We start from the raw sequence: 9,110 nt of genomic DNA on the forward strand, positions 1-9,110 counted from the left end.
GATTGTGGGACGAGTCATTTTTGTTTAAAAAGCTAAATAATTTCGTAAACAATACAAACACAAGTCGGTAAGTCAACTTTGTAGCTTTTCAGCTGCCCCTATATGATGTCTATGAATGAGGGATTTATTGTAAAAAAAAAATTTTAAATGAACAATCTTTTGTTTTTTGTCTTTTTCAGGCTAATCCTTGAAAGAACCCCAAAATCCAAAGATATTGGTGATTTGTCCTCTTGTGTGTTAAATGCAAGTAGGTGAGAGCAACACAGGGGCAGAGAGAGATGGAGATGTGTGTCTTCTGTGCAAGACTTCCTGTTACTGTGAGGAGAGGACACACTCGGCTGTTAGATAGGTGATTGGGTTACAGTGCAGGACTGGCAGCCTCCTCTCAGGAGAGAATGGAGGCTCTTTGTGGCAGGATGAGCTGGACGCTCTGAAAGGGAAGATCGAGCCAAGCCGAGACGGACGGGGAGTCGAAGACGACTGGAGGGAAGTTGCGTAAACTGTTGTGGAAGGTTAAGGAAGGCTGCGAGGTGGGGAGAGAAACACGACTACACGCACACAAATCTCACCCTCCATTGTCTCCCTGACAGGAGAGGAATATCAGCTCGGCCTTGTTGTTATATTGTGTGGGGGCAGTCGCTGAGCTGCTCAGGTGGTGTCCTGGTTCCAGTGATGCTGCTGGTGGAAGCCAGAGAGAAACAGATATTAGTGTTTGCTCTCGGGGCATGTGGAAGGATCCCGGCCCTGTTTACAAGGACTGGGCGGTGCCCCCTGGCTTATTATCTTGTTCTCGCCTCTCTGTCTCTCTCATAGAGACATTTACACCACCAGGTACTTTCTCTGGTTTTGTTTTTCACACACACACACACACACTGCACATTTTACAAATCATTTTACACTCAAAATCTCATTTTTCTGTCTAAATTTAGTGTAAAGGCTTATCTTGAAAGTATACAATGACAATGAGTGTATATTTTTTTTAATTACAAAGATTATTGGAAATTCAATATACTTGAACACAAGATAAGATATACGATATATGATAAGATTCTTATTAGTCCCGCCATATTTCAGCATAACAGCAACACAACACACAGTAAAGAAGAAATGATATAATAAGCATAGAGATAAAAGAAAGATAGAAATTTATAGATAAGGGAATGCCATTTATTTATTTAGTTATTTAGTTAGGTTTTTGTTTAGTTAGTTCATATTAATTTGCCATAAATTTCACAGTATGGAAATTAGTAGGAAGTAACAACAACACATGTATGTAAATGTCAATGCAGTGTGTGTGTGTGTGTGTGTGTGACCCTAATGAGGTCAGAGGAGCTTGTTTTGAGACAAGGTTCACACAGTCGAAGCTGGTTCCACTGCCATGCCACTGCCCCTCCGGTGGCACATTCTCCCCAAGTTCATCCTCTGACATTACAAAGACAACCACAGCCTGACAATGGAGATAATATTTTCCCCTTCACAATGGCTCTCAGTCTCTGCTCTGGGCGAAGGCTCAGTCGCTGTAAGTAGCCCGGGTTTTCCCATCCCTGTCAGACACTGGCCCAGCCCAGTGGAGAAATGAGTCCCCGGTTGCTTGAAGGCCCAACCTGTCAGCAGTCCAGAGGGATTAGCCATTCACAGCCTCCATATTGTTCTCCAGGCCACAATAGGCTGCATGGGGCTCGGCCCTTTGTCATCAACTCTGTTGTGAACTTCTGGTGGGGCAACAAAAGTGTAACACACCTGCATCTATGGATTAGAAGGTTTTTTTTTTTTCTACCCTTCCTTGTCTTCTCTCTTGTCTTTTTTGTCTTTCTTTTCTGACACATTGCCTATGGCAGAGTTGGCCACATCAAAAGTGAGCTTTCAGACCAGAAAATTACAAAAGAAAAAAAGGAAAAAACCCACAGACTTTGCTTGGTAACACCCAAAGCAGTGGTGGACAAGACGTGGGACATCATGGTGATTTGGTAGACGCAGGGACGTTTGACAAAAGGTCATTTTCTTCCGAGAGCTTAAGTCATTAGTTAAGAAGAGCTTCGTCAAACGGATTCCCCAAATTGAGTGAGTGTTACGAGTCCAAATAAATGTCCACACGGATAGCTTTTCAAGGCATCCGTCTTTACTTTGACGTCCTCCTGCGTCACCTCTGACCTCTTTCAAAACACACTCGTCACACAATGTTTGTGTGACGGCCACATCCGAGGAACCGAATCCCAAATCCAACCGTTTTTCTAAGAGGCTTGAACTTTCCATGACCACATCGGAAATCAAAGAGATTTCACGGTCATCGTGTAGAACGTGACGCTCTCAAAGTTCCAGTGGAGGAAAGAAATTTACGAGGATCTGGTCACTTTTCTTGTTTATCGCCCGTATAAAGACGGCATAGTCTGCACAGGTGCAACGGGGGTCAGCGTGGGTCTTTAAAATGATGAGAACGGATGGATTTTTGTTTGATCTCCGCTTGTCATTAGTCGCTTTACAAAGATTTTCCCATCAACACAACATATTTTTCTGATACACAATCTCGTCGAGTCAAATAGTGAAGAAAACACAAACGACACACACAGAATTCACAATTTACAGATTAACTTCACAATTCAATACAAGCTTCTTCTTCTTCTTTTAAGTTACTCAGGCTTGTTATATATGCTTTTATTGAAGCTTCATGTGGCATGTGTAATCTATCTTAACTGTTAATGGAAGAGCGAACAAAGAAGTGATATTGTCTACATTATCTTCTTCTTAGCCAACACTTGTGTTTTTACCCAAATAAGTATATCTAAATGTGTGAAAACATCCCTTCATACCCCACAAAATAGAATAAAACAAGGGATTTATGAGGCCACATTATCTAAGTGTAAAAAAAGAAAACTAGTACCCCCTTTAGGGTAATTGTTAGAGACCTTCAATCAGGCACTATATCTGCAGGATTAGTTTTATAGTGCATCCAATTGCAAATTGCTGAAGTGGGGATTGTCATTATGGCACATGATGGTCTCTTTGGGTTAACCTCAGGGTCGCCGTCATATACCAAGACACAGCTGACAGCGACACTCAGCCAGTTAACGCTGTGTGATGGATCACCTGTGCGTGTAAGCATGCGAGTGAGTGTGCATGCAGGTCTGTGTGTCATGCATGTGTGTGTGTGTGTGTGTGTGTGTGTATGTGTGTGTGTGTGTGAGCGTGAGAGAGAGAGAGATATGTGTGTCTGTGTGTGCGCGTGTGTCACCCTGGAGAGCCTCTATGGGCCGGATGGTGTATCGAATGGCACGTTAATTACTCAGCCTTCAAAAGAGGGCTGTCCTGGGCAGAAGTGAGCGGTGGGCTGATGGCTGTGCGGTGGTCAGAGAGGCTGCCCGTGGGGAAAAGGCATTGAGATGAGAGGGGCACATGTGGAGCTCTCTGCATTCATACCCACTGATCACAGAGACGTGCAACCGCTCACACAGGTGAGCGAGCAGATAACTGTGAAGCATGCGTACCTCAGGCAACATGAGCAAAAAAAATAAAAACTGTTTTAAAAGCTGTAAAGCAATTGAATATGCTGACGTTGTGACATCCAAAAGATAAGCTTTTGTTTGCAATCATTTACATTTTTCTGTGTCAGTGTTTTGTGTTATTTATACCTGCTGGTCTTTATACATATATATGTATATATATATATATGTACATACATATATATATATATATATATATATATATATATATATACATATATATATACACATATATATGTATGTCTTTTATGATTTGGTAGCCCCTGACGAAAAAAGATACTTATCTGTTGTATGATATTCACTCTACTTTAACTTTTCTTTGGTCACCATAGTAACTTCTCAGCATGTGGCTCTGTAAGATAATTGTTAATATTATTATATTATTCACAGTGTTTGTCAGTTTGATTCAGAAAGGCAAACTCTGTCTCTTTCTTTGTGTGGACATGTGAATCTGTCAGAGTGTGTGTGTGTGTGTGTGTGTGTGGTAGCAGTTCCTCCGTAGCCACCAAACAGAAGGACAGTCAAGATGGACAACGGCCTTTAACCTCACCTGACCTGCACCATCCCCCCTCCTCCTCCTGCCTATCTGTCTGCTACCCCATCACACATACACAGGGCTTAGAGTTCCCAAAGCCCTCTCAGAGCCCCTTCTTCTGTCCGTCAGATCAAAGCTCACCAGGGGTTGAGAGGGACCTGACCCGTGGGAGAGGCGGAGGACCCTGCTGTTTGGCTAGTCGCTAGTGTGGAAAGAGGCAAACAGGCAGCTCCCGAGGCCGTCCAGCGAGCCCCCCCCCCACGGGCTGATGGAGCCCTAAGACCACAGAGGTTCCTCAAGGCCATGCATGACAGAAGAGGCCGTTTGTTCTGTCATCATGGGAAGACATGCTCAAACAGACACACTTGAAATGACACACTCACTGTTTCTCTCACTGTCTCTTCCTTCTCTTCTGTATCACTGAGTCAGACTCTCTCGCTCTCTTTCTTCTCTATCACTACATCACAGGTGCTCTCTGTCACACACACACATATGCACGGTTACCATGCAGACATTTTTCATCCGTCATCCAGCTGCATGGGCTTGTGATTCATTTGTGCTGTAGCTTTCACTTACGATTTTCTGTAATAATTTCATCAGGTCTCCCTTGTAATCTAGGTCGTTAATTCAAAGAATTTTAAGATTGTGATTTTTTAAATTTCAGTCCATCATTTTTGTTGTTATTCCATGTCAATGTTCAAGATGTTTTAACCTCACAATTCTTTTCTTTGTGACTGTTCCAGCTGTCTCCTGCCTGCAGCCTGTGGCTTTGATTAATCCGTGTGATAATGAAGACAAGCCACAAATCCTGGTGGGTGTGTAATCACCATAATCATTTAATAATTGTGTTGTATTCATAAGGAGCTGCTGATACTCTCTTTATATCCCCCACTTGATTAGATGCAATTACTCACTCTTTAATACCAAGTTGTTGGGTTTATATATATATATATATATCTTGTTGCTCTGGTCAACTTATAATTAGCCATTTCCTCTGTGTTGAAGTGTCGGGGCCTTGTGATGGCTCATTTGCATCTATATTGCACACACAAAAAAGAATAATATCTAATTTCAACAATCATGTGCTTGTATTTCACTGTCAATCTTATCTTCGGACCATAAAATACACTTTTGCAACGTGAAATTGCCTTTAAAATCCTCCCTGGCACCATTGTTTCCCTCTCTGTCACCCTCCCACACACACACCCACACCCTGTGTTACCACTCATTGACTTCCCCACTTCTCTCTGTCTCTTGTCTTCCGTTTACAAGGTGACAAAGCTCGCCGCAGTGTCTCAGTGCAGCTGGCATCCCCAGTAAATGGGGAGCTCCCATGTGATCTATCTGCATGGTGCTCATGTTATCTCCAGTGAGGGCATTTAAAGCTCTATATCTTTTCCACATGGCCCAGACCAGTTTAATTACCCTGCCCTGCCTCAGCTGTGACTATGAACGCCCACCACTCTGGTTAAATGTGGGAACCAGGATGGAGGAGTTTATCCAGCAGAGCTGCAGAGCGCTGCTAATACTAATACTTGTTTTTCTTAATATGGCCTTTAATTTACAGATTTTGCTGTTGACATTCAGTGTACTGTTCTACTTGCCTAATTACAGATTACTGTACTGTAATCTACACAGAACCCTTATTGTCCTTAAGCCTTAAACACGACTTTTTTGTGTTTTTGGCTTTTAATTTCCAGAATATTTTATCACTTTTTCTTATGCTTATACTTAAAAATTCATGTATTTTCATTTTCAAATAACGTTAACGAACATACTCACAGTAACACACATAATACACACTACAATCTGCTCATCGAAACCCATTCAGATCACTATTTTTGAAGCATCATTGACAAAAACTTGGCCATTTAAAATTTAGAAAAGAAAATTATGAACACATTTTGGTGCTTTAGGTGCGTTAACGTAACTTTTTGAAGGCACATCTAATGGTTAAGTCCATTAAACCATAAGCCATTCTTTCTTTCTTTTTTAATCAACCTAAGGGTATTTAAAATAAAAATGATTTGGTATTTTGTCTTTTATTCTAACTTCTTTATTTTGTGTCCCACCCCCCACACACAGTCAAATGTTCTTATTCAACTTACAAATATCTATGCATATATTTTTTAAGAGCTATAGGAAGGACACATTGCAGTTTAAAAAAGAAAAAAAAGAAGCTTTTTCTTTAACAAGAACCACCCAGTGCTGTGTTCATATGATACCACAGAGCCGGCCCTGCCTGTGTCAGGTCTTCTCTGGCTCTGAGCAGTATGGGAAGGTGAGACACGCTGATAGGATCAGCCAGAATGACCTTTTCACTCCTCACCTCTCTCCTCGGCTGCCCTCCCCTCACCCGTCGTCCCCTGACCATTCCTTCCTGGCACTGTTGGCGCTGGGTGGCACCCAAGAGCCACTCAGCGGCTGAGGTGTAGGGTTACTTCGGCCACGGCCTCGGCTCACATGTTTTAACAATTTCCTCAGTCCTCTGTGAAATTATGCAAATATTTTAGTCCAGTTTCCTTGAGTCTGGAACACCAATTAAGAGTGTCTGTTTGGTTTTCATGACAGCTGCTGAGGTGGCTTGCAGACAGGCGGGCCTTGTGATGGAGGTGATGGAGGTGAAGGTCTCGCAGCAAGCGGCCGATGGGTCTTGATGGAAAACATGCAGATACAGACTGCAACACAAAGGGAATGAATGAAATAGGTGAGAATGACAATGTAAAAGAGAAAGCTGTGGGGGGAACGGTGAAGCAAAAATGGAAGTGATGTGGATGTTTTTGTTCCGAAGCTAACATCAGAATAACAGACCTGTGCTTTTTTTGTGTGTGTGTTTTTAAGGAAACCTCCTGTGGGTGGTTTTCAGTGCAATAACAGAATTGGAGGCTTATCAATCTGCCATGATGATCTTCCAGCACTGCTCTTCCAGCAGCAGGTAACATCATAGCTGCTGTTCCAGCCATGTTAAAACACTGACAATAGCAGGAGGTCAACAAAAATCGAACCTGGCCACCGCTGGGAGTGTGGATCTGTCCTGTATTTCAAATCAGTCCCACTTCAGTCTGCTGTCTGACTTATTCTTATACTCATCTCTGTACGCTCTCACTTTTTCTCAGCACAAAAAACCCCCCCAAAAACTTGATCTAAGGTCTGAAAGTCCATTTCTCGACCTTACTGCGTGTTCACCTTTGCTTTAAAGACCCATTGGCACCAGAAAATCGCCATCATGGTGGAGAATTTGATCCCGGGGATTGTGCTGTCTGGATAAATGTTCACACTGCTCTGTAAGGGGAATGGATCGAGGTCACGGCACTAAAGCATCTCCCTCAGTTCAAAGGTGGACGTGGACGCGAGTCTCGAGCAGAGATTCATCTTGGTCACAGGGAAACCTCTTGAAAGTAGGGCATGTAATTGCACAATGAAGCGTGACGGACCATATCGTTATTAAATGGTGGACTGTTGTTAAAGGGAAATAGGAGAGAGAGGTCAAATTTGATGTAAGCTGCCTTATTGTGACATTTGAGACGAATCCTTCACCGATGCTGGTGATAGACAGAGGGTCGGCTTTGATGAGCTTATCCATCACTATAAATAAAACCGTGGAGAACATGTCGTTTGGGTGTAAGGAAGTGTTTTATAACATTTATGCTGACATTAGTCGTTAATATATACATTTGCCTGTGTGAACAAAATAAAAGAGTCTAATTTAAGTGGAACAAAAAGTCATTTTGGAGTTCAGGATCGGCATGGGGACTGGAGCTTGTGATCGATCCATTATCAATCCGGTTAGAGGATGATCCACTCTCCTGAGTAACAGCCACACATTCTAACATAAATGTAAATAAATAGCAAATAAAGAAGATGTAGCCTCTTTGTTCCTTTGAGTTTTGTAGAAAAAAAATCCTTAAAATACTTTTTTCTTTACATTTACAATTACATGTCTAGTTCCTCATGCAACCCCTTTATCCCATCCACCTCCACAATCCCTTCTCAGTCTCTTCCCCCCATTCCCATCTCTCTCTCCCCTAGAAGTCTCAGAGTGGCCGAGCTTTTCTGCTCCAGGTGGTCCGCAGCCAGCCACCTGTGTTGTCTTTGTGGCGCTGTCAACTGTCTCCGGGCAGGCTTTGTGGGGTTGCCAGTGTGAGGAAAGGCCTGGTGAGCACTGATGATGGAGATAGTGCTTTCTGCTGCTCCTTCTCCCAGACTCTCACAGGACTGTGGTTGGACACAAGGAGCAATGTTTACGGCTCGGTAACTGAAATTCTGGGAAATAGTTTTTGTTTTTTGTTTTTTCCAAGTGAGATGATGTGTTTAAAGAGGATTGTGACATGCCACCCCTTATTTGTTTTGTGGAAACCCATAATCCTTGTATGTTTGAACACATCTGTAGTAAACTTTTTCTGTTTTTTTGAGTAAGATAAAAGTAAATTCATCACGCTCAAAATCAAACTTGTCCAACATTGTGATACAGAGCCAATCTTAGTGTTGTATGTTGTATAACAATATATTATCATGCAGTTCAGAACTCTTACTCACACTGCACTTACACCAAACTAACATGTTTTTTTCTTTTTAAAAAGCTGCTATCTTTTTACATAACTGGGTAAGTATTACATTATGACATTTACCTAAACATATCTGTTAATGTTCAAAATGTATCTTGTAAGAATAAAAAATGCAGAATCTCTGGGTTATAATATGTTTTAGTCAGTGACACTTCATTCTTGCTAGAAAATTACACTTAAATGGTCAAATGTGTATTTGTTCCTTATAATCATGTAACTGTGAACATAGTACTAGTATAAATGGACTTTATTTATAATGTGGCATCAATTACAATGTAACTGGTTCAAATGTGGCTTAAAACAAAACCAAACTGCGGAAGTATTTCAAAGTTAATTGTGTGATTTAAAGTAAATATCCAGCAAATAAACAAAGAAAGAAATTAATGGCTGCGTTGAGGTCAGAGTTTAGGCACTTCTTTATTTACAATTACACCACTGGATATGTTCAACATCCCAGGACACCCTGCTCTGCTCCCCACCGTTCCATATTCCGAGTTTTATTTACCCCTCATC

General features: G+C 41.8%; 1 long non-coding RNA gene across 1 annotated transcript; it reads left to right on the forward strand.

The window, feature by feature from the left end:
• Positions 1 to 353: 353 nt before the first annotated feature.
• On the forward strand, positions 354 to 8,898 carry LOC122778969. Its single transcript, XR_006361487.1, has 5 exons — positions 354 to 530; positions 4,776 to 4,843; positions 6,604 to 6,739; positions 6,874 to 6,967; positions 8,027 to 8,898. It is a non-coding gene; the product is annotated as an uncharacterized LOC122778969 (long non-coding RNA).
• The last annotated feature ends 212 nt before the right edge of the window (positions 8,899 to 9,110 follow it).

The sequence above is a fragment of the Solea senegalensis genome, linkage group LG1 (genome assembly GCF_019176455.1).
Source record: "Solea senegalensis isolate Sse05_10M linkage group LG1, IFAPA_SoseM_1, whole genome shotgun sequence".
NCBI classification, from domain to species: domain Eukaryota; kingdom Metazoa; phylum Chordata; class Actinopteri; order Pleuronectiformes; family Soleidae; genus Solea; species Solea senegalensis.